Source organism: Giraffa tippelskirchi, chromosome 8 (genome assembly GCF_054371585.1).
Source record: "Giraffa tippelskirchi isolate mGirTip1 chromosome 8, T2T-mGirTip1v1.2.pri, whole genome shotgun sequence".
In the NCBI taxonomy this organism is placed as follows: Eukaryota; Metazoa; Chordata; class Mammalia; order Artiodactyla; family Giraffidae; genus Giraffa; species Giraffa tippelskirchi.
In genome coordinates, this window is record NC_137282.1 from 44,925,069 (window position 1) to 44,952,362 (window position 27,294).

The following is a 27,294-nucleotide window of genomic DNA, read 5'->3' on the forward strand; positions in this document are numbered from 1 at the left end:
GTCTGCCTCTTTGCTACCACATGGACTGCAGCATACCAGGCTTCCCTGTCCTTCACCATCTCCCGGAGTTTGCTCAAACTCATGGCCATGGAGTCGATAATGCCATCCAACCATCTCATCTTCTGTTGCCCTTTTCTACTTTTGCCCTCAATCTTTCCCAGCATCAGGATATTTTCCATTGAGTCAACTCTTTGCATAAGTATTCAGTGAAAATTGTATTCATTTTTAAATGGTGCAAAAAAAAAAAAAAAATTCCCTCAAACAAGCAAACAAAAGCAGCCAAAAAAAACAAGTTAGGTTCTGCCATAGAATGTGGCATTCAAACAGTAGGTGTAACAATTTAGTAAGAAACTCATGGCAGCTAATTCAGTCTTTCATCTGAAGATTGAATACTATGAGCACTGTTTCCAGCACCTGTGGCAGATGGTCAGTGAAGAAGAAACTGTCCCAGCCAGTACATCTCCATCTTTAAATCCCCATATACAAGTCACAGATGGCAGTGAGAGTGTGGCTCTGCACAGCAAGGGTTCTGAAAAAAGACTTCTCTGTCCACCTGAGACTTGCCATTAAAAGTATGCCTGCATCGTCTGTAAATGAACCAAAATCCAAATCCTGCCCTGGGATGATATTACCATTAAACAAAGAATGGTATGCATTCTAAAACTGTACATTTTCAGAGTGAGAAGTTATAAGCACAGAGTGTGTTTAAGTCTCTCATCCAACATATATAAAAATCACCAAGAAGAAGAGAAAAACAATAAAATATGATAATTTTCTCAATTCTCTTTGAAGTAGCAAGAAATTGTACATATACAAAAGGGGAATAGATTTATCACACAGCCCTCCTCCAAACTCCCTTATTATTAAATAGAGCTTATGTGGGATGGAAATATCCTGCAAACACGTTTTATGTGGTTTGCCAACAATGATCAGAATTGGCTACCAATATTTAAAAGTCATGAAATATACATCAAAAAAATCTATTCTGCTTGCTTACCTTTAAAAAAAATCATTTCACATTAACCAGTTGGCTTGGCTGGCCTTGACCCCAGTGGAGACATATGCCTTCTCTAGTTTGCTGCGATGCCAGACATTTCCTGTTGACTCACACCTGGACTTCATCACTCATGGATGTCACCTGCCTAGTCCCTAGTTCAGTACATCTGAAACCCTTGTTCTCAAGATTTAATGTGGATCAGATCACCTGGAGGACTTGCTGAAACAGATTGCTTTATCCCATCCCCAGAGTTTGTTTCAGTAGTATCTTTGGACTCAAAAATATGCATTTCTAAAAAAGTTATGCTGATACCAATGGTCTGGAGATCTATGCCTCAAATTGGATTTAATCAACTAGAATGCATAGCGTGTTCTTAGTTCACTGTTATATTCTATTAGGGCGTGGGAAAAGATGAAGCTTCCTTTGGTAACTTTAACTTCATTAATGAGTTCATTGACTTGCAAGAATATAACAAAATATAACAAAATATCACAAAGTAGCTTAAAGAAAGATATTATTTTTTTCAGATTCAGAAACTGGGAGTCAAAGATTAAGGGGCCACCAGGGTTGGGTTCTTTGAGGTATCTCTCCCAGGTCTGAAGATGGCAACACTCTGATATCTTCACATGGTCTTCCCTGTATGCACCTCCCTGGTGTCTTTCTCTTACTCATCTTGTAGGACATCAGCCATATTAAAATTGGGCTCCACACTAATGGCTTCATTTTAACTTAATTACCTCTTTAAAGACCTGCTCTCCAAATATGGTTACTGTGTTAGTCAGGGTTCTCCAGAGAATCAGAACTAATAGGATATATATAAATTTATAGAAAGAGATGATGAAGAATTGGCTCATGTGATTACAGATAAGAAATCCCACGATCTGCCTTCTATAAGCTTGAACCAGGAAAGTGTGGTAGTGTAATTTAGTTTGTGTCTGACATCCCAAAGACCAAGAACACCAATGTGGAGGGCAGAAGATGGATTTCTCAGCTAATACAGAGAGTACATTAATCTTTCTTCTGCCTTTTTGGTTGTACTCGGAAGGACTTCAGTGGATTGGATGATGCACACGTGTATTGATGAGGATGAACTTCTTTATTCAGCCTACAAAGTGGTAATCTCTTTCGGAAACACACAGACACATTCAGAAATAATGTTTTACCCACTTCTTGGCCATCCCTTAGCCCAGTCAAGTTGACATGTAAAGTTGACCATCATTTACATTTTGAGGTACCAGGAGTTAGGATGTGATCATATGAATTTTAGGAAGACACAGTTCAGCCCATAACCATTCCATTAGGTAAAACAAATCTCAGGAAGTCGAATCTTAAAATTATAAAAATTGAATTTTTATAAAAACAGTAGACTTGCTTACCCATATCCTCTGAGGAGATAGAGATTCTATCTAGGCATCTGCCTAGCATTTGAAAGACATTATCACAAGCTACCAGTCAGTGTTGCTGAATCCTAAGAGAGTCCTTTCTCTCTTTTCTGTCTGGAACCATTCACACCCACATGGTATATTAGTGGGTCTTAAATTGGCCCAGCTGCTCTTAATGAAATAGTTATCCAAAATTCCTTTAAGGCAAATAAGTAGAAAGTACAAATCATAATAAATTTTCCCATCCATATGTCTCTACCATTAATTTTTGGTAAACATTTTTAAATTCTATAAGAATTTAAATCATATATCCCTTTCTCTCCCTTGTTCCCTGCTTCCTTTTTTCTCCTTCCTCTCTTTCTTTCTCTCTGTGTGTGTACATATAATCAAAAAATAAAATAAAATTAGATCTTATTTTTCTAATCAAAAATATAACTACAACATGAGTATTTTCCCAGTAGAGCAAAGGGGTTCAGAGCATGGATTCTGGAGCAACAGAATTTTAACCACAACTGATAACATAGTCCTACTTATGATTGTTGGAAAGATTAAATGCCCTTAGAACTTGCCTGTTATATATAGTAAACACTATATCCCCTGGAGAAAGAAATGGCAACCCATTCCAGTATTGTTGGCTGGAAAACCCCATGGACAGAGGAGCCTGGCAGGCTACAGTCCATGGGGTCTCAAAGAGCTGGAAAGGACTTAGCAAACAGCAGTGATAACAGCAACAAAAACAATGTGTCATTATTATTATTATCATTACTGTTGTTGCTATTATACTAATACACATGTATCTATACATGCTTTAATAGCTGATCAGCATTTCACAATATGGTGATACCATACTTCAATTATCCACAGTTTTATTGCTATATTGAAGATATTGCAAACATATTCAGCTTTTTTATGACTTGTAAAGATAAGAGCTTTGCAAAATTATCCTATTATTCTCTTATATAAATTCTTTGAAGTGATAAATATTGATAAAAAATGAATATTGCAATTTCTTTTCAGTCACCACACTATTATATAGATTATAACAATTTTCAATCTCAACAGGAACAAAAAATAAGAATAAACTGCTTAGGATATTAAAACAATTTTTTTTATTTTTTGGTTTCATAACATGATAAATATATCCATTATGTCAAAAGACTAACTAAATAATTCTATAAGTATAATCACAAATACACCAACAGTATATATTAAAAAAAATTATAGATTTAACACCAGAGATGCATTTCATATAAAAATTGTTTTAGGTATTTTAAAAAAGAATTCGGTTGTGAGTATACTAAAAGCATGTAAAACAAAAAAGTATATCAATGCCACTTTTAAAGTGTAATATATTAAAAAAAAGACATTTAATTAAGTTTATAAGAAATATCAAGTCAACTATAAGAAAACAACAGTGTGTAAACAAATATAAAATCATGGCCAAGCTTTAGTAAGGCCTACACATTGATAAGAAAGGCATGATGATAATGATAGTAAAGTTAAGCAAGTAAGAATTGATAAGAAAGAGATATAACTGATTAAGAACATGGAAATATTTCAATATTCACTAGTATTCAATTTAAAAAATTATATCTCTCTCATGGAATTAGCAAATATATTAAAATGACAGTAACAGCACTGGTGAATTGAACACTATGTATAAACACTTTGCATGGTGTGTAAATTAATTTAACACATTAAGCAAAAGTATTTTGACAAAATATGTAAAAATGATTTAGCAATGAGTGTATGCTTTAATTCTACCTTTTGACTCCAAAATTTAACTACTAACAGCTTACTCATAACTGGAAGCCATACTGATGACTAAACTGTCAATTAACATATATTTTGTATGTTGAGGGCTTCCCTGGTGGTTTAGCTGGCAAAGAAGCTGCTTGCAGTGTGAGAGACATGAGTTTGATCCTTGGGCTGGGAAGAACCCCTGGAGAAGGGAAGATATTGTACACTGTATTCTGATAATAAAGTAAACTAGAGAAAGGAAAATGTTATTAAGAAATGTATGAGGAAGAGAAAATCCATTTACAGTACATATATGTATTTATTGGAAAAAAAAAAAAACTTGCATATAAATTGGCCCATGCAGTTCAATCCTGTGTTGTTCATGGGTCAACTGTATTTCAAAAGACATTTTGAAATTGCCAGAGATGTGTATAACTTTGTTGGAGCTTGGGATTTATATTCTGTTATGAACTTCTTATATAGTGCTTATAAGAGGATAGAAACACATGGAAAGCAATTGTATTAAAATTGCACAAGAAATTAAAAAAAATAAATCTGAAAAAAAAAAACATGTATGAGCAAACATAAAGTGTTTTAGGGTTACAGAAAGAATATATACTTAAAAAAATAAAAGGCTGGATAGAAACACAAAACTATTAACAGTGGTTGTCTTCTGCTAGAGAAAATATTCATATTGCTTTACATTTCTATAATTCCCATAATTGTCATGGGAAAATAAATGTGACAAAGTTTATAAGTAATAAAATCTTTCCTTCTCCCTTAGTTTTTGTTTTCTCTTCCAGTTAATAGGCTCCCTGGAAATGCAGATCTACCAGTGATAAGCTTTACTAAAGCACCAGGGGGTTTGTTTGTTTGTTTTTTCTTCTTTGTTGCTTGTTTATTTTTTTCTTTTATGGATAGCCATAACAAACTATTGATGAAAAATAGCTTGCCTTGAGTTTCTGTGAGATGCTCCAACCTTGGCATTTGGAGCACACTTTTGTTTAATTTTCAGTGTGTGTCACTTTTGTTTCTTCACTTAAATTTTATATTCCTTGAAGAAGGATGAGGGAAAAGATGAGAGAGATTAAGAATTTCCTTTAAAACAAACAAGATTAGCAAACAGAAAATGTCAGGACTATCCTCAGTTCTCCCCAATTATATTATCTCCTTTTTTGTTCCCCATGGGTTTCCTAGGTGGTACCGTGCTAATGAATCTATTTGCCAATGCAGGAGACCCAAGAGACGTGGGTTTGATCCCTGGGTTGGAAAGAGCCTGTGGTGGAGGAAATGGCAACTCACTCCAGTATTCTTGCCTGGAGAATTCCATGGACAGAGGAGCCTGGCGGGCCACAGTCAGTCCATAGGGCTGCAGAGTTGGACTCGACTAAGCATGCACATTTTTTGTTCCCCACATTTATATTTACTTTCGTTGCATCTTCTGTGTGTATTTGCCTAAGGACTAGGTCCTTAATTCACAGCACACACGTTTTATCCATGCTTAACGATATGTGGAGGAGCTCTGAACCTCTGAAGAAATCACAGTATCTACCTCAGCTCTCCTCTGGGGGCTGGACCCTGTTGTATGTGTGTCACTATTGTTTTCCTGTGTATATAATGGAAAACAAAATGTCTCTTCTAGTCATTCGAGATTGTAGATATTCCTTTAAGAGGAGCTATTTGTAAAGTGTGTATGTGACAGGAAGACACTGGCTTCTAACTAAACCTCAGCCTAATATAAGGATGCAACTTTGTATTCCAATCAAATAAAAATCTATGGAAGCATGTGCCACAATGCCAAATCAAATCATTTGGACAAAAATTCTATATAACCTTCAAAAAGTAAATTGTGGGACTTCCCTTGTGGTCTAGTGGTTAGGATTCTGTACTTCCACTGCCAAGGGTCCAGGTTTGAGCCTTGGTCAAGAACTAAGATCCCACAAGCTGCTCGGTGCAACCAAGAATCAAATAAAATAAAATAAGTAAATTGTTACAGATTAGAGATCTTGAAGGTACTCTAAATAAGAAAGCAAAATCTGAAGGATCTGTAAGGTCAAGATAGATATGGGTGACTGAAAAAAGTTTATTCCCCATGGAAACCAATTCTGCAAGTATATATCAGGTGTTAGAATTGGTGCTATTATAATATACATTCTCTCCTAACAACTTTACAAGGTAGCTATTATTATTCCATCTCATGGAAAGAAATTAATTTCAATGGGATTAAATGGCTTTCTCCATTCACAGATATATTAAATTTTAGACCTGGAATTCAAAAATCTTTCTGACACAAAACTATAACATGAGAAGCGAAGCTTAGGATCCAAAGCTTGTGCCTCTGTACCTAAAGTAGTCACATAGAGCTAGGAAATATCTTAAATTCCTTAACGATGGCAGTGGCAATGGGAAAGAAGAGAAAAATATACTAAACATGACACTCAGTGAAATGCTGCTCAACCACAAGCCAAACTTTTTTTTTTTTCCCCACAGAATGCTAAGTTTCAACAGAGAAACATCACCTATTATTTCATCCAAATAGAAAATTAAGCAATCACACAAACAAGAAAATTCTAAAAGTCTTTAATTCTCCTCATTGATAAGTCCTCCTCCCATATTTCATCAGCAAATCTTTCATGGTGTATTTCCAAAATATAGGCTTCCCACATTTTATGAGTCAAAGACATCATTGACAAAGAGGTTGAATACCTAAATTTTGGATTGTAAGGGCTTATATTCTATTCCTGGTTTGGGACAATCCCCTGGAGAAGGAAATGGCAACCCATTTCAGTATTCTTGCCTGAGAAATCCCATGGACAGAGAAGACTGGCCAGCTACAGTCTATGAGGTCACAAAAGAATCAGAAATGACTGAGTGACTAAATAACAACAATATTCTATTTAATCATGTTAAAAAACAAAATCAATAATGCCATGTCATCTTATCCAGAGACCTCAACTGATTTTGCTAGCAAAACACTAAACTATCTACTATTGTTTTGTTCGGTCACTCAGTCATGTCCAACTCTTATGCTTTATTTCCAATGTTTATCACAGGAAAGCTGGCACAGAAAAACTTATTCAATAAATATTTAATAAATTAATTAAAGAAGGAATTAATGGATTAAATATTTGGCAGGTAGGTTGTATAGTATCCAGTTGTTAATCTTATACAGCAGTAAAAAATAGTTTAAAACTAAAGATTAGGATACAAATAAATATGTCAATTAGTATAGTTGATGAAGATACTTAACAGGCTAAAATTTAAAATTCCTGCTAGGAATTTTTAGGAGATGAGTTTGGATAGCACAGTATAAGCCTTGAGAGTTGGGTTTTCTCTTTTTTGTAATGCAAGTGCCTGATAGAAGTTTTGATTGCAGAGGCATCATCCACTTCAATGATGGGGTATCTGAATAATACCTTGCAGCCATACAGACAGACAAAGAAGCAGACCAGCCCATTCAAATTCCTCTGCTTTAGAGATCTTGGTTGATTTTCATAACTGTCCACTTGGGCCACTTATTTTTTCTCTTCTCTCTTTAAATGTTCATGTCTATGTTTTAAATTCACCAAACAAGGGTAAGCCCAAGAAACCCTAGGCTTCCATTTTCAACTCAATAGAAGCAGACTTCTAAGCCCTACTCTTGAAATCTAGCAGGACCCTGTAGGGTCTCCTGGGCATGGGGAGCCTGTCTTGTCAGTCTCCATGAACTTCCCTGAGTTCCAAATAGCAGATTTGAACAGTTGCTATTTCAGGAAGGGAAGGGCTGCAGAGTCAAGGGAGCCTTTTGATTCCCTTGAGTCAAAGGGCGTCCGAAATAGTAATGCAGTCCTGAGGAAGGGGCCCTGTTCCACCTCAAGGAACACACATAACAGTATTTTTAAGCCCTCAGTGAGGCCTCGCTTGCTGCAGTCCATAGAGTCACAAAGAGTCAGACAGGATTTAGTGACTGAACAACAGCATAGAATTAAAACCCAACAATGGAGAATGTCAGATTCTCTACCTGAGGCCAGACTAAAGAAACCAGAAAAGATCTTCAAGATCATCTGAGATGAGATTAAAGCACTGCAGACCCCCCACACACTATAATCTTAGCTTCATCTCCTTGAACCATTGCCATAAAGATTCACCAAGCTCCTCTATTTGGGACACATAGTTTTTGAAGGCAAGAGCCCACTGTGACCCCTTTCTCCTGACAAAACAATGTGCTGTGTCTTGTACTTAGTTGCTTAGTCATGTCTGACTCTGCAACACCATGGACTCTAGTCCACGAGGCTCCTCTGTCCATGGGAATTCTCCAGGCAAGAATACTGGATTGGGTGCCATGTCCTCCTCCAGGGGATCTTCCCAGCCCAGGGATCGAACCCATGTCCCCCACATTGCAGGTGGATTCTTTACCAGGGAACCCCAAGAATATAGGAGTGGGTACCCTCTCCCTACTCCAGAGGATATTCCTGAGCCAGGAATCAAACCAGGGTCTCCTGCACTACAGGTGGATTCTTTACCAGCTGAGCTAACAGGGAAGCCTGGCAAAGCAATAAAGGTATTTTTCGTTCTACTTCACTCAAAACTCTGTCTCCAAGATGGGATTCAGCACTGGTACCCGTGTATAGGATCAAACCAGTCAATCTTAAAGGAAATCAGTCCTGAATATTCATTGGAAGAATTGATGCAGAAGCTGAAGCTCCAATACTTTGGCCACCTGATGCAAAGAAGTAACTCACTGGAAGAAATCTTGATGCTGGGCAAGATTGAAGATGGGAGGAGAAGGGGATGACAGAGAACAAGATGTTGAATGGCGTCACGGACTTGATGGACATGAGTTTGAGCAGGCCCGGGGAGCTGGTGATGGGCAGGGAAGCCTGGCATGCTGCAGTCATGTGGTCACAAAGAGTCAGACACGACTGAGTGATTGAACTGAACTGATATAGACAAGAAAATTGAGATGGACAGAGGTAAAGTGACTTTCCCCAGGTCCTAGATATATAAAGGATCCAACTTCCTGAATGATGGGTCCAAATTTTACATGCTATAAACTATAATTGGCAGGAGTGGAGAGGTGAATAATAAAATAAGATCAGAGTGGAAGCTTTATTTTGAAATATTAATAAAGTAGCAGTAACAGTTCAGAATGTGAAAAGTATTGCCAAATTATCTCATTGGCTCCTCAGAGCAGTCCCATTGGAGAATGGGAATTGTAATTAGAAAAAAGAGCTAATCAGGATTCTGACAATTTGATTCCAATTCTCCCACCTACAATGGACATGAGTCTGAGCAAACTCTGGAAGATAGTGAAGGACAGAGAATCTTGGCATGCTATATTTCATGAGGTCATAAAGAGTCGGACATGACTTAGCTACAGAACAGCAAAAACAACAGCTACCACTGATGGTTCCAGAGGATGATGTGTTTTAAATGAATTGAACTTTATTGGGATTTGGAGCTTTGCCATTTCCTGTCTGCCTGAAATGCACCAAATTAAAAACGTGAGTCTTCAATTGATGAGAAGAGTGGTACCAGAATCTCACTTTAGAGCACATCAAAATCACAATGGGAACAACCACAAAAAAGGAGATCTGTGATTCCCACCCTAGGGGCTTCCTCATGGTAAAAAACCTGCCTGCCAATCCAGAAGATGTAAGAGACATGGATTCAATCCCCGGTTCAGGAAGATCCCCTGGAGGAGAGCATGGCAACCTACTCCAGTATTGTTGCCTGGAAAATCCTATGAACAGAGGAGCCTGGCAGGCTACCATTCATGGGATCACAAGGAGCTGTTCAGGACTGAGCGACTGCCACTACTGCCACCACTCTAAGCAGTTCTATTAACAATTTTGAGGTATGGCAAAACTCAAAATTTAATAAATATGAGGTTTCTGTTTCAACCTATCTTCAAAACTAATGACAGATTTAGGTAGTGGCAGTGTTAGTTGCTCTGTCATGTCTAACTCTTTGTGATCCCATGGACTGAGGTCTGCCAGGCTCCTCTGTCCATATGATTTTTCAGGCAAGAATACTGTAGTGGGTTGCCATTTCCTCTTCCAGGGGATCTTCCCAACATGGGGATAGAATCCATATCTCTTACGTTTCCCAGCAATGGCAGGAGGATTCTTTACCACTAACACCATCTGGGAAGCCTCTAATGACAGATTTATGACAAGCTTATTTGTCTTCTCCTGTGATCCTTTTTTTCAGCCCCATATCCTGCTTCATATTTGACATTCTATTTAAGGGGAAAAAATCATAGAAATGACCACTGGAGTATTTATTCCTCCCTACTTTTATATGTAGGCGCTCCCTGATTTATGATGATTCAACTTAACGGTTCTTCAACTTCACCATGATGTGGAAGCAATATGCATTCAGTAGAAACTGTATTTTGATCTTTTCCTGGGTTAATGGTATGTGGTACACAACGCCCTCTCAGGATGGTGGGCAGCAGCAGTGAGCTGCAGCTCCCAGGCAGCCACATCATCCGAGAGGAAACAGCTCTGATACATTTACAACTGTTCTGAATGTATACACTCATTCTGTTTTACACTATCCAGTTTCAGCATTCAATACATTACATGGGATATTCAACACTTCATTATAAGGAGACTTTGTTTCAGATGATTTTACCCAACTGTAGGCTAATGTATGTGTTCTGAGTGTGAGTTTATCCAGGAAAAGCTATGATGCTTGGTAGGTTAGGTGTGTGAAATGCATTTTGATTTGCCAAGATTTTCAGCTTACAATGGTTTAGCAGAATGCAACCCCATGCTAAGTTAAGGAAGATCTATATATAGTTCCTTTCTTTCTCATGTTGTAAATGATGTTCCTAGTTATGATGTCTAATGCTGCCCTCGCTGTCCATTTCACCTTTGAATTATATAATCTGGAATACAGTAGTAATAGTAAGGAGAAAAGATATGGATAGTCTTCTTTATTAACACATTATGAGACTAATAAAGATTGAAATGCCATGGGTTAATATTAATTCAGGAACTATTTGTTTAACAGTTTTAGGTTAAATACTGCAACAGATGTTGGGGACACAAAGTCAAATAATGTGTGATTCATAACCTTAAGAGTCTTACTTTTATTAAAACAAAATTCCATTCAAGTGCAGCATGTAATATCAAAGTACTTAACAGTATACAATGCTGGAACTGTTGGAGCAAAATGCAGGATAGAATTAGGAGTGGGGGATGGTATTCAGGCCAGAGAAATCATGGGTTTAGACATCAAAGTCATACAATTAGCTATTCAGTTCAGTTCAGTCGCACGGTCATGTCCGACTCCTTGCGACCCCATGGACTGCAGCACGCCAATTAGCTATTGGTACAGTAAAAATTAATAGCCACTTATTTTTTAAATTCAAGATTTCTTATATATTTTTATGTATTTAGGACTTTGTTACAGGGATTTACATGATAAAGCCAGAGAAAAGTAGTTGAAGTGGCAAAGGAGAAAGAAATCCTCCAAAAACATTCCACAGATAAAAGAGACAAGGCTTTATGATCAATAGAAAGAGGAAAGAGAAAAAAAGATCTGAAGAATCAAACCAGATTAACAATGGAAATTTCTTTTCACACCTGGAGTGAGGAGTTGGCTATTGGGGAGAAATTGTTTACCGCCTTGAAAATGCCATCATTTAAGTAATCCATACGTCTGTTCAAAATAGATTGAAAAAAAAGGAACTGCAGAAGTCATTTGTGTTTTAATCACTAACTCAATCTACAGTTGCTACTAACAAGACACCAATAAAAACATTCTGTTCCTCCACCCAGGTAATGAATTAATTGACAGACAAAGAAGGAGGTTTATATGGAGACTGAAATATCTAACAGCAAATGAACAGTGTCTAATTTGAGAATAAGAGCCTAAAAGCACTTCCTGACTCCAAATACTAGGATGAGACAAATTCACCCACTCAATGGCAGGATGGCACCTTCTTCCTAAGAGGAAAAAGATACAGCTCAACTGATCATCATAATTGATTTTTTCCCCAAAAAATATATCAATTAGATAAGTCACTGCTCCCTCTCAAGGTCTGAAAGAGGTTAGGAGCATTATCAGAGAAAATCTTCTGTAAACCAGACTAAGTCCAATATTTCTATGATATCCCTTTATTTTTATCATCTTTATAAGAAATAGAAAATGTGTCAATCATTAAGTTGTTGATCATCTCACTGTAAAAAGTCCTGGAGGAAGCTAAGCTGGTGGCAGTGTTTAATTCGGTAGCTCAGTAGTGGAAGAATCTGAATTGGTTTGATTCTCTTAGTTGACTCTCTTAAGATAATATGGTTCCATTAGAGCTGCCACTGTTTCAAGTCTTCTTTTGACAGTATCCATTACCCCAAAGTAATTAAGTGGTCTTTCAGTTTTCTCTGGTTGGTTTAGTTGCTAAGTCCGACTCTTGTGACCCCATGGACTGTAGCACATCAGGATCTTCTGTCCTTGGAATTTTCCAGCCAAGAATACTGGAGTGGGTTGCCATTTCCTTGCCTTTCCCACCCAGGGATCAATCTTGGGTCTCCTGCATTGCAGGCAGATTCTTTACCAGCTGAGCTAGGATGGAATCTTAAATACATTAGCATAATCTTTCCCAGAAACCTCACATCAGATGTCTTCTGATGTTTTCTTTGATTATTGTTCCAACCCTAAACTAATTAAAGACAAAGGGGAGTGGGATTAAACTCTGAAAATCTTCAGAATTTATCCGCTGAAGTTTGGAGGAAACCATCATTCCTCAGCTCATTGTGAAAAGGGGAGAAAAGTCAGATACTTTGGCAAAGAAGTCAGGAGATTAAATAATGCTGATCAAATCATCTTTTCTTCTCCAGCCCCCATTCATTTGCCATCTTACAATGGAGATTTAAGTTTTTGGAATAAATGCCATAGTATTAATTTATATAGAGAGTGGAACTCTGAAGTCTGCAAATATCAAGATTTATGCAAATGCAAAACATTAATATAATTCAATTTTATGTTATGTTGAATTATTCTAACATAAATGAAAACTGAAATATAATCAAAATCAATTTAACCAACTAATCAAATAGAATCGCTGAGAAAAGTAACATTACCTACAACAACTGAATTCTTTGATCATTCTATCTTTTATGAACAGTCTTTTTTCCTTCTCTTTCAGCCATGTAAAACAAGCATCTAATACAAAATAAAAGCTCCTTTGTAATGTATTAAAATAAAAGTATATGTCTGAAATTCTCTATTTTTTTTACATAGGGAAACAGAAAATTTTCTCACACACATTATAGGAAAATGAGAAACAGCTAAGTTATATAATTAATTAGCACAACAATACATGTTGACTGATCATAATATTTGACCAAGGAAAAATATCGTACCTGGCTTCAACCTTCAAGTGTAAAGTAAAAAAAAAAAAATTATGATCACCTTTTGTTTAAAAAAAAAACTTTTGCAGTATGTATTTAATTAAACTGGTGTGATTTAAATAGGATGTTGCAAATGTTCAGAATACCATGTGGTTAGGTGATTACCACAGCTCTGTGGTTCTTAATTACCCATACGAAGGCCGAATGAATCAGCAGTCAAATGGGGGTAATTATCACGTTTATTGAAGAACATGACTCTCTGGATGGAGTTTTCTGCAAGGCTCATTTGCTATTACAAAGTCAGTAGCAGAGCATTTCAATACAAATGAGAATGGGAGGATGGCATCAGTCTGGGGATGGAGAAAATATGGTAGAGAGTCACAACTTTTCAAAGTTTATCTTGGTAAATTTCTGAAAATGTGAAATCCAAATAAAAGCAATCTCATACTGAAAGGCATACTTATGGCAACTGAAACTTCTGGTGCTATAGATTCCACTAAGATATATTGCTTCATTAAAGCTCAAGGACAGGAGGAAAGTTCAGAGGGCCACCAACTGTAAATTGTCATCTTTGTTGCTTGGCTGCATTGAATATATCGACATGGAGAAGATTTTCTGTCTGGAGCCGCTGTAAATATGCAGGTTGAGGTCCCAAATGTCCAGCTGAATAAACTCTGTGGCAATTGGTATACGTGCATGCAGTTAGAAATCAAAGAGAAATATAGGCTGTTTCTTCTAATAATTATGCTTTGCTATTAGTCAGGAGTAATGACTCTCAGCAGCACTGTTTTTAGTAGAGTTATAAAGATTAGAAACATAATTGACTCATGGATGCCTTGGATGTCTCAAAACTTCTCATGAGTCAGTATATTAAATGTCTAATTATAGGCAATGATAATTCTTTTCCTGTGACATGTCCCAGTGGTGGTTTGGGTTGTAAAAGCAAATAAAAGGACTGGGAAAAGCTACATGACTCAGGTTTTAAAATAAATGTCTCTTTTTTTTTCTTATGTAGCAGGTGAACTTTGTTAAACAGCCACCAGTACCAGAGACTGTTTGTTTAACTTATGCTAGAGAAGACCCCCCAAAATGCACACATGTCAGTAACTCTTAATGAAGTGGACGCGTGTGTGTTAAGTTGCTTCAGTCGTGTCTGACTCTTTGCGACCCCATGGACTGTAGCCTGGCAGGCTCCTCTGTCCATGGGATTTTCCAAGCAAGAATACTGGAGACCATTGCCCTTCTAAAAGAGATCTTCCTGACCCAGGGATAAAACCCATGCCTCTTATGTCTCTGGCATTGGCAGGTATGTTCTCTACCAACAGTGTCACCTGGGAAACACAATGAAATGGACATATCCTTTCATAATATCAGGAAAAAAAATCCAAACACACACACACACACACCCCACCCTCCAACATCAAGAACAAGAACTAGAAATGAGAATTATAAATAAATACATACATATTTACATACATACATACAAATATGTATTGACAAACATACCTGTCAATGAACACATAAATGCTTGAGAAAGCTAGAAATCTGTCAGTACATACAAGAAAACAAGATGCAAAGGGAACTGAGGTTCTACAAGCAATAAAACCATAGAGATTTTATGTCATCAAGGTTCTGTATTTTTGTCAAACCACCTAAACTTATATTCCCCCTTTTCCCTTCTCACCATCTTTATATCTCTTCCTCCTTTTATTTTTAATTACACCAAAATAAAGCTATACAACCACAGTTTCTTTGTAGTGATCACTTTCTTGGTGCAGATAGTGCCACTCAGGTGTTGATTGACTCTGTCTCCGTTGCCACATGGTTTATGATTCCAATAAATGTCCATCTCATCCTATCACAGCAAAACACTGGTAATTTCCACAAGAAAAATATATTGAAACATTCAGAATTAGGCATATTTAGTGGTATTGGTACTCCCTATGAAAAAAGTTAGTGGAGGTGACAGAATTCCCGCTGAGTTATTTAAAATCCTAAAAGTACAGCTGTTAGAGTGCTGCACTCAATATGCCAGCAAATTTAGAAAACTCAGCAGTGGCCACAGTACTGGAAAAGGTCAGTTTTCATTCCAATCCCAAAGGAGGGTAATGCCAAAGAATGTTCAAACTACTACCCTACAGTTGTGCCCATTTCACATAATAGCAATGTTATGCTCAAAATTCTTCAAGCTAGGCTTTAGCAGTACATGAACTGAGGACTTCCAGATATACAAGCTGGATTTCAAAGAGGCAGAGGAACCAGAGATCAAATTGCCAGCATTTGTTGGATCATGGAGAAAGCAAGAGAGTTTCAGAAAAAACATCTACTTCTGCTTTATTGACTACGCCAAAGCCTTTGACTGTGTGGATCACAACAAATTGTGGAAAATTCTTAAAGAGATGGAAGTATGAGATCATCTTATCTGTCTAATAAGACATGCAGGCCAAGAAGCAACAGTTAGAACTGAACATAGAACAACGGACTGGTTCAAAATTGGAAAAGAAGTACCATAAGGCTGTATATTGTCATCCTGCTTATTTAACTTCTATATAGAGCACATCACATGAAACACCAGACTGGATCAATCATAGATTGGAATCAAGAATTTGAAGAGAAATATCAACAATATCTCAGGTATTGTTGCAGATATGCAGATAATACCACCCTAATGGCAGAAAGTGAAGAGGAACTAAAAAATCTCTCATTGAGGGTGAAACAGGAGAGAGAAAAAGATGCATTGAAACTCAACATTAAAAAAACTAAGATCATGGCATTTGGTTCCATCATTTCATGGCAAATAGAAGGGAAAAGAGTGGAATCAATGGCAGACTTTATTTTCTTGGTCTCCAAACTCACTGCAAACAGTGACTGCAGCCATGAAATTAAAAGATGCTAGCTCCTTGGGAGGAAAGCTATGACAAACCTAGACAGCATATTGAAAAGCAGAGACATCAGTTTGCCGACAAAGATCCGTAGAGTCAAACCTATGTTTTGTTTTGTTTTTCCTGTAGTCATATATGGATGTGAGGGTTGGACCATAAAGAAGGCTGAGCACCAAAGAATTGATACTTTCAAACTGTGGCACTGGAAAAGACTCCCGAGAGTCCCTGGACTGCAAGGAAATCAAACCAGTCAATATTAAAGGAAATGAACTCTGGATACCCCACTGGAAGTACTGATGTTGAAGCTGAAATGCCAGTACTTTGGCCACCTGATATGAAGAGCCTATTCATTGGAAAAGACCCTGATGCTGGGAAATATTGAAGGCAAAAGAAGAAGGGGGCAGCAGAGGATAAGATGTTTAAGCAGCATCACTGACTCAGTGGACATGAATCTGAGCAAACTTCGGGAGATTGTGGATAACAGAAGAGCCAGGTGTGCTGCTAAAACTCAAAAGAAGCCTTCATTATTTTATACATCTCTTACAGTAACTGCGATACATCACTAACACAGTATTTCATTGAATGAAATATAGTATGTATGCCAAAGAATGTTCAAACTACTACCCTACAATGTGCCCATTTCACATAATAGCAATGTTATGCTCAAAACTCTTCAAGCTAGGCTTGAAGAATAGATAGTTTGAAATAGATAGTATGAAATGATAGTATGTCAATTTAATAATTGATTTTTTACTATTTCTCCCTTAAAAATTAGTTATTTTTACAATTTTGTGTACAATAAAAAATAGAACACTTTACCTTCATCATCTGTTTGTAATGATTACTTAAATATTTTATCTGTTTGATTTTAAGCAATTTAATAGGTGGAGCTAGTGGCTAAGAACCTGTCAATGCAGTAGACATAAGAGCAGTGGGTTCGATTCTTGGATTGGGAAGATCCTCTGGAGGAGGTGCTGGCAACCCACTTCAGTATTCTTGCCTGGAGAATCCCATGGACAGAGGAGCCTGGCGGGCTACAATCCATAAAGACACAATTGAAGCAACTTTATGCATGTATGCATGCATGCATGCAATACTAGTTTTAAGCAAGAAAGCCAGTACACTGCATTGTAAATATTGAATATTTAAAACTCTATCCAATTTAGACCTGATCCAATTTTTTTGGCTTGTGGGAGAGAGCAGGTATGGGAGGAAAACTGGTACAATCTGATGTGACTTCAGTTCAGTTCAGTTCAGTTGCTCAGTCGTGTCCGATTCTTTGCGACCCCATGAATTGCAGCACGCCAGGCCTCCCTGTCCATCACCAACTCCCGGAGTTTACCCAAACCCATGTCCTTACTTTCTTACAATTTGGTGACCCACAGGTGACATCTGAATAGACAGCTCGGACAACAGAGGATGAGATGGTTGGATGACATCATCAACTCAATGGACATGAGTTTGAATCAACTCTGGGAAAACAGTAAAGGATAGGGAAGCCTGGTGAGCTGCAGTCCATGGGGTCACAAAGAGTCAGACACAACTTAGGGACTCAACAACAACAACAAAGTACTGGAGAGTAACGTGAACACACTGAACATCTCCACAATGAAATCTTCTCAGAATCTTTAACTCCAGCTCTTATATAGTTCATGTAGGAGATAGACTAAGGCTGGTCAAACCAACTCCAGAAATTCCAGTGCATCCTGAAGAGCTAGTTTAGCACCCGATTTTAAGATTCTAGGGTTCTTGGTACCTACTCAGTTGTTCCCTGACTTTGGGGTCACAGCCCGACAAGATTTTAGTTAACATTTTTTATATTAAACTGTTAATTCTCTGTGGAACTACTATGCATAACAACAATTCAAGTAAGCATTTTGCTATAAAAGTAATTCTACTAAGCACTTTGAGATAGAATTTAATGTCCACAACATCCATATGGTGCTGTTATGATTCTTTTGTAGATGATACAAACAAAGAATCCAAGATTTTACATAACCCATTCAAGGTCAACCAACTGTAAATGGCAGAGCTGAGATCAGGCCCAAGGTTTCCAAGTCTCTCCATAAAAGTTAAAGAGATTGAACATAACATCCTTTGAGTGTTTTCTATGTGCCAGGCATTGTTAGTCTTTTCCATTCTGCTATCTCACTTATTCTCACAAGAACAAAACAAAAATATATTATTCTCTTTCATAAGGAGAATGGAAAGTGATTATACTCACTTCCCAAGGTCATAAAGTACCTAATTGTACAACCAAAATGTGATTTTTTTAAATATAAAGCCTATGCACATTCAATTACACGAGTCTGCCTTCTGGCAATTATGTCTTGTTTACTTCACTACAAATCCTGCCCGCTGCTTTAGGCATCTCTGCAATTGACTACATTTATTAAAATGGGTAGGCAGAGATTTCCTATGACATGATTCATGCAAGGGCAGCAACATTCATTAGTTTATTCACAGTACCGATAATTAATTTATAACACTATCAGGCACTATTGCAAGAGTTAGGTAAACCATAATAAATAAGGAAGATATTGTATCGGCCTTGATTAGCCCGCACTTCTGTGATTCTGAAAGAGTGTAACTACCGCTGAAAAGATTTAGTAGAACTGGCAACAGTTAGAACATACTAAGGGAGCAGCAAAGAACAATTTCAATGAACCTGATATGTGAGGTGAGATTGAAGAACAAAAAACTAAACAGTTCAGACAAAAGGGAGGAGAGGCGATTACTAAGGAAGTAATAACATTGAGAATAGACAGTTATGAGTAATTTGGTACAACAGTAGCATTGAGTATATGGAAATAAGACAAGATTATTGTTGCCACAAAGGAAAGAAAAAGTAAACAGCTCCAACATTTGATTTGGTTTGTTTCCATTCATTTGATCAGTCTTTTATTCTTCTACTCATTTCTTGGCATGTATTTCCTGAGTTACTGCCAGCTGCCAGTGATGAAACAGAAGCACAATACATCCATAGCCCTACTTTCTTGGAATTGCTATGAATGCTATCAAGATTTAGCCCATGGAGTTGGAAGATTTTGTCGTCTATTGCATTACACAGTCCTGCTCCTATTAAAGCCTTGCCAGGGGCCAAAGCAATGTGTTCACATGGACTGGTGATTCTAATTTTTACAAAATTAATTAACATCTTTTATTTTTAGAGTAGTTTTAAGTTTATAGAAAAATTCAACAGATAATATAGAATTTCCATATACCTCCTCCTCATCTGCCCTCTAATTCAGTTATTGCTGTTTAGACTCGCAGCTGTGTCCACCTCTTTGTGATGCCATGAATTGCAGCATGTCAGGCTTCCCTGTCACTCACTATTTCCTGAAGTTTGCTCAACTTCATGCCCGTTGAGTCGGTGATGCTATCTAACCATCTCATCCTTTCCTACTTTTTTCTCCTTTTGTCTTCAATCTTTTCCAGCATCAGGGTCTTTTCCAATGAGTCAGCTTTTCTTACCAGGTGGCCAAAGTATTGTAACTTCAGCTTCAGCATCAGTCCTTCCAATGAATATTCAGGTTTGATTTCCTTTAGGATTGATGGGTTTTATGTCCTTGCAGTTCAAGGGACTCTCAGGAGTCTTCTCTAGCACCACAATTTGAAAACATCAATGCCTTAGCACTCAGTCTTCTTTAAATTGTCAAACTCTCACATCCATACATGACTGCTAGAAAAACCGTAACTTTAACTGTATGGATCTTTGTCGGCAAATGACGTTTTTGCTTTACAATACAATCTTTTCTTTGAAATACAGTTAAGGTATTAAACATATCTTGCATTAGTGTGATATAATTGTTAATGAATCAACACCGATACACTATTTTTTTAAAGCATTTTCTAAGCCTTCCAGCATAATGTGGAAGAGGGATAGTAAGAAGGGTTATCCTTACATTGCTCCTGATCTTAGGGGAGAAAGCATCAAGTTTCTCAGTATTAAGCATGTTAACTATGTATGTTCTACAGAACATGTATATATGTTCAGATGATGTTCTTTATCAAGTTGAGAAAGTTCTCCTCTACTTGTAGAATTCTAGGAGGGTACTTTCTATCATGAATGTGTTTTGTTTTTTGTCAAATGTTTTTCCTGCATCTATTAGTATGATCATGTGTGTTTTCTTCTTTAGCCCGTTCATGTGCTATATTGCATTAGTTGATTTTTACACTTTAATATGCTTTGTACAGCTGTAATAAATTCCACTTAGGTGTAGTATATAATTATTTATACTTTAAAAATTTGATTTGTTAATATTTTGTTGAGGCTTTTTGCATCTATGAGATATATTAGGCCATAGTTTCCTTTCTTGTAATTTTTTTTTACATTTGGGTATTAATATTAGGACAATATTGCCTTATAGGACAAAACAGGAAATGATTCCTCTTCTTCTATTTTCCAGAAGACACTTTTGAGGATTGGTATAATTCCTTATATATATTTTCTTATATAATATTCATCAGTGAAAACATGTGGTCTCTGATTATCTCTTTATTGGAAAGTTGTTATCAACTTCTTTGACATGAGACTATTCAGATCAGTTTTTTGAAGTATCCAACATTTTAAAGAACGCTTCATTTATACCCTTTCCATCCTTTTGTCTGTCATTCCCATGGAATTTCCCTTTACTACAAGTGACCCTGAAGCAGTCTAGGCAATTTTGGCATCTTGCTAAAGAGAAATTGGGCTAAGTCGAGTTTCTGTGTAGAAAGGTGTGGCTTTCCGTTAATTTAGCATTTAGTAAAGGATTGGGGGCAGGAGGAGAAGGGGACGACAGAGGATGAGATGGCTGGATGGCATCAGCGACTTGATGGACATGAGTTTGGGTAAATTCAGGGAGTTGGTGATGGACAGGGAGACCTGGCGTGCTGAGATTCATGGGTCGCAAAGAGTCGGACACGACTGAGCAACTGAACTGAACTGAAAGTTATTTTAGGCTGTTGAGGGTAACAGTGATTTCCCTGACTTCTCCAGTTGTGCATCTTATCACTTCTCATACTGACACCAAGCCTTACTGGGATATGACTGGATCATAGAACGTAGCACTGCAAGTACTTGGGTAATAGAAAAGAAACAAAGACTTATATATAGTCTTTGGAAAATGTTTCTGATCATTGGTAGTTACAAAATTTAAAATGGAGAAGTTGGGTCTCATTGACTTTCTACCTTGTCAAAAAGGTGCAATGATATATCACATACAATACCCAATACACTATTTTCTAGGAGTAATGTAAAATTGAAGTTATAGGAATCTCTGATTGAAGGTTTAAACATGCAGTAATAATATTTTTTGTTTATTACTATCTGTATAACAATTTATTATAACATAATTGTGTGACATAATCGCATAATTATGTCCTCATAAATTTCTCGTTCCTACTAACAATCCCAAAGAAATAAATATTGATCAATTATGTTATTGGAAAGTTTGAATTTTAAAAACAATTTTATAAAATTGCTTTTATATAAGGAAATTCTCAAAATTTTTGGTGAAATAATATCAGAAAATGCTGTAAGCAGATAATTTATAAAATACTTGTATTATTGACTAAATTTGAGGTATTTGTCACTACTTGTCAGTTGTTTTGTATTTGTTGTGATGTTCTTTTCTTTATACAAAAAATTAAACTTAATTTTATATTCAAGACTGTGTATTTTATTCTTAAAGAGGATTCATTACATTTTACAAATTGTGTAAGGTTCAGACCCCGTAAAAATTGACTCTACTCCTGTTTTGAGGCCATTTCTGAAATGCATACATACTGAAAATTATATCTTATTTGTGGACTGGATCTTTTTTCACTGAGATCTTATTTCCTATTGCAATAATTTTTTGCTTTGCAGCCTCCTCTAACTAATACTAATTATAGTTGTCCCAAACCTTGCATTGCATACTATATATATTTCCATCTTTATATTTAAAATCTTTAGTGTGGGCATTTTTAGATGTGTCTCTTATAAAAGTATATTCTTAATCATGCTTTTTCTTATGCATTCTCAAATTCTATTTAAACTGAGTCTTTTAACCTACTTGATTTAATAGTATTACTGGAATATGTAGGGGTAAAATGCTTTTTTTTTCTGACTTGTTCTATGTTTTGTTTTGTTTTTTTTTCTTCTTTGCTTTCCTGCCTATATTTGCCTTCAGATCTTATCTATCTTGGTGCCAATACCTTGTATAAATTTGGTTTATAATGTCTCTTTCTGCTCTTTTAATAATCACATGATATCTAAAAATTATTTAATAATCCTCCCTTCAAGAAAGTTGGCTGGCTTATGAGAGTCCTCACTTTAAATCTGTGCTGACATTAGTGACTTGCATATCAACAGAATGAATGGAATGCAAACAAAGTGACACTGAATGTGAGATTATATATATATATATAAATATAAATATATATATATATATATATATATAAAATACATGTGCTCAGCTGCTCAGCTGTGTCTGACTCTTGTGACCCCATGGACTCAAGCCTGCCAGGCTCCCCTGTTCATGGGATTTTCCAGGCAAGAATACTGGAATGTATTGTCATTTCCTTCTTCAGGGTTAAACACATGTATATTATATAGAAACAAATATATTTAAATATGTAGATGTAGCTAATGTGTAATATATAAAGTATATAGATTTAAATAGTATATAGAATCACTATATACATTTAAAAATGATTAAGTGTATATCAAATAAGTATATATGTTTTAATTAACTCATAAATATGTCAATACCCAATATTAGTTGAAAAAAATATATATATATATATTTGAATTTTCAGTGAACTTTTATTGTTATGATTCAAGACTGAGAAAAACTGCATTAATTTCCTATTGATAACAAAAAAGTACATAATTCACTATCCTATTTTGTCACTAATAAATTATTTAAAGGAATTCAGTAGAAAATATAAAGAGAAAAACATTTTTGGATGCAAATATTAAAAGTACCAAGTACTATAGCACTGTTGTTTCCAAGCTGTTATGCTACAAAACAGATATCAAGGAAATGGTTCATTTTTAACTCCTATATCACAAAATATTTATCATTTTATTTCTGCATCTTCTTTTTTATGAAATATATGATGCAGTCTAATGTATTAAATATGTGGATTCTAGATTTAACTAACTCTGTATATAAATCTTATTTCTGCAATTGCCAAACCTATAACTTGGAGAAAAGTCATAGATTTTCTCTGCTTTAGTTTTCTTATCAGTGAAATTGCATTTTTTTAAAATTTAATTTCATGGATATTTTTAAATATTTAAGAATGGGTTATTACTGAGAAGCAAATAAATAACCTAAGTACAGATCACAGAGTAAACTCTACTAATACATACTAGGCTACACTGTGTAAAAATTCAACTGTGATTTCAAAAAAATACAATATATTTTTACTATGTAAATGAAATTATTTTATTCATGATGGACTATTATTTGTGCTGAATTTGGTCACATTAAACCAAATCCTGTATGAATTATATTAAGAAAGAGGAAAGAATTTAACCAAAAGATATTCTTTATATATATAGTCATATGCTACTTAACAACATGTGAGTAATTAAAATTGAAAAACAAAAAATTCAATTACATTAGCATTAAGAATTATACTTTATGAAAATTTAGGTGGACACTTGACAACTTTCCATAAGACCTGTGTATTAGGTATCCATTTCTCTGATAAAGCACTTTAAAATTTAGTAACTACAAAGTGCACTAATTCTTTGCTTATTCATGTGTTGCCTGATTGACTAATTAGTATGAGGATTCCCTAGTAGCTCAGCTGGTAAAGAATCCACCTGCAATACAGGAGACCCCAGTTTGATTCCTGGGTTGGAAAGATCCCCTGGAGACAAATTGGCTACCCACTCCAGTATTCTTGGGCTTCCCTGGTTCCTCAGACAGTAAAGAATTTGCCTTCAATACGGGAGACCTGGATTCCATCCCTGGGTGGGAATATCCCATGGAGGAGGGCATGGCAACCCATTCCAGTATTCTTGCCTGGAGAATCCCAATGGAAAGCAGAGTCTGATGGACTATAGTCCATGGGTTCATGAAGAGTCAGACAGGACTGAGCAACTAAGCACAGTACAACAGATAGAAGGAAGCTTTGGTTCCTCCACTCCTAGGTTCCCTAGGATCTCCATGGCATGAAAATGAGTAACATGGCAACTGGCTTCTTCTAGAATGAAGGTTCCAAGAAATTAAGAGGCACACAGAGCATTTACTGACATCTACTCAGAACTCAAATTACACCCCTTCAGCCACATTCTCTTCATTTACATAAGTCTCAGAGTCCAGCACACAACCAACAGCAGGGGAATTAGTTTCTGCCTTTGGAAGTAAGGAGTGTCAAACAATTTGCAGACATATGTCAAACCAATTGCAACCTGTGCATTGGAAAACACAAGATGATTTGAGAGAAAATTTTCAAAAATTAACAAATAGATCAGGAAATAAAGCATGCCCACAGACTGGATCATTTTTATTAATTCTTTCTGAATGTATCCATCCTCTGAATAGAGTCATAATAAAAATCAGGCAGGGTTGTGAGTATGTGTGCAGGAAATACAAATTTTGACAATATGATTTTAAAATATATACCTAATATCCATACAATAAAGGACAGAAATGGTATGGACCTAACAGAAGCAGAAGATATTAAAAAGAGGTGGCAAGAATACACAGAAGAACTATACAAAAAAGATCTTCATGGACCGGAAAACTAAGATGGTGTGACCACTCATCTAGAGCCAGACATCCTAAAATGTGAAGTCAAATGGGACTTAGGAAGCATCACTACGGACAAAACTAGTGGAGGTGATGAGATTCCAGTTGAACTATTTCAAATCCTAAAAGATGATGCTATGAAAGTGCTGCACTCAGTATATCAGAAAATTTGGAAAATTCAGCAGTGGCCAAAGGACTAGAAAAAGTCAGTTTTCATTCCAATCCCCTCAAAAAGGCAATGCCAACGAATGTTAAAACTTCCACACAATTGCACTCATCTCTCACTTTAGCAAACTAATGCTCAAAATTCTCCAAGTCAGGCTTCAACAGTACGTGAACCATGAAATTTCAGATGTTCAAGCTGGATTTAGAAAAGGCAGAGGAAGCAGAGATCAAATTGCTAACATCCATTGGATCATCGAAAAAGCAAGGGAATTCCAGAAAAAACATCTACTTCTGCTTTATTGACTATGCCAAAGCCTTTGACTGTGTGGATTACAACAAACTGTGCAAAATTCTGAAAGAGATGGGAATACCAGACCACCTGACCTGCCTCTTGAAAAATTTGTATGCAGGTCAAGAAGCAATAGTTAGAATTGGAGATAGAACAACAGACTGGTTCCAAACCAGGAAAGGAGTAGGTCCAGGCTGTATGTTGTCACCCTGCTTATTTAACTTAGATACAGAGTACAACATAACGTGAAATGCTGGGCTGGATAAAGCACAAGCTGGAATCAAGATTGCCAGGAAAAATAACAATAAGCTCAGATATGCAGATGACAACACCCTTATGGCAGAAAGCGACGAACTAAAGAGCCTCTTTATGAAAGTGAAAGAGGAGAGTGAAAAGTTGTCTTAAAACTCAACATTCAGAAAACTAAGATCATGTCAACCAGTCCCAGCAGTTCATGGCAAATAGTTGGGGAAACAATGGAAATAGTGATAAACTTTATTTTCTTGGGCTCCGAAATCACTGGAGATGGTGAATCTAGCCATGAAATTAAAAGACGCTTGCTCCTTGGAAGAAAAGCTATGACTAACCTAGACAGCATATAAAAAGCAGAGACATGACTTTGCTAACAAAGGCCCATCTAGTCAAAGCTATGGTTTTTCCAGTAGTCATGTATGGATGTGAGAGCTGGACTACAAAGAAGGTGAGCACCAAAATATCGATGCTTTTGAACAGTGGTATTGAAGAAAACTCTTGACAGTCCCTTGGACTGCAAGGAGATCAAACCAGTCAACCATAAAGGAAATCAGTCCTGAATATTCATTGGAAGGACTGATGTTGAAGCTGAAACTCCAATACTTTGGCCACCTGATGCAAAGAGCTGACTCACTGGAAAATACCCTGATGCTGGGAAAGATTGAAGGCAAGAGGAGAAGGGGATGACAGGGGATGAGATGGTTGGATGGCATTACCGACTCAATGGATATGAGGTTGAGTAGGCTCCGGGAGTTGGTGATGAACAGGGAGGCCTGGCATGCTGCAGTCCATGGGGTCACAAAGAGTCGGATAGGATTGAGTGACTGAACTGAACTGAGGATACAAATTGGGCTTCCCAGATGGCTCAGTAATACAGAATCCACCTGCCAATGCAGGAGACAAGGGTTTGATCCCTGAGTTGGGAGATCCGCTGAAAGAGTAAATGACAACCAACCCCAGCATTCTTGCCTGGCAAAGTCCAAGGACAGAGGAGCCTGGCAGGCTGAAGTACATGGATTCTCAAAGAGCTGGACATGACTAAGTGACTGAGCATGCACACAGAATACAACATACAGTCCCCTTAAAGGAAATGCTAATTGTTAAAATAAGCTTAATAAAGCATGTGTTTCTAAGACAAATTGAGATGTAAAATTTGTATAAATGTTCTTAACTTTTGGTTACCAATTCAATTAATTTTCTGATTGAAACACTCTGAAATGACCTATAAGTGTGTCCTAATAATGCTACATTGAGAAATGTATTTTTAACACTTATTCTGGAAATAATATTAGAAGAAATTTTTATTTAATATTCTGGCTTGCATGTGTGTGTGTGTTCATTTGCTCAGTTGTGTCCTACTCTTTGCTACCCCATAGACTGTAGCCCACCATGCTCCTCTGACCATGGGATCCTCTAGGCAAGAAGGGGATCTTCCTGACCCAGGGGTCAAACCTGCATTTCCTGCACTGCAGGTGGATTTTTTACTGCTGAGCCACGGGGAAAGCCCAATTTTCTGG

At 36.6% G+C, this 27,294-nt stretch overlaps 1 long non-coding RNA gene across 1 annotated transcript; it reads left to right on the forward strand.

Annotated features, from left to right (window-relative positions):
- Positions 1-8,363: 8,363 nt before the first annotated feature.
- On the forward strand, positions 8,364-13,312 carry LOC145519100 (uncharacterized). Its single transcript, XR_014063535.1, has 2 exons — positions 8,364-9,602; positions 11,521-13,312. It is a non-coding gene; the product is annotated as an uncharacterized LOC145519100 (long non-coding RNA).
- Positions 13,313-27,294: the final 13,982 nt, after the last annotated feature.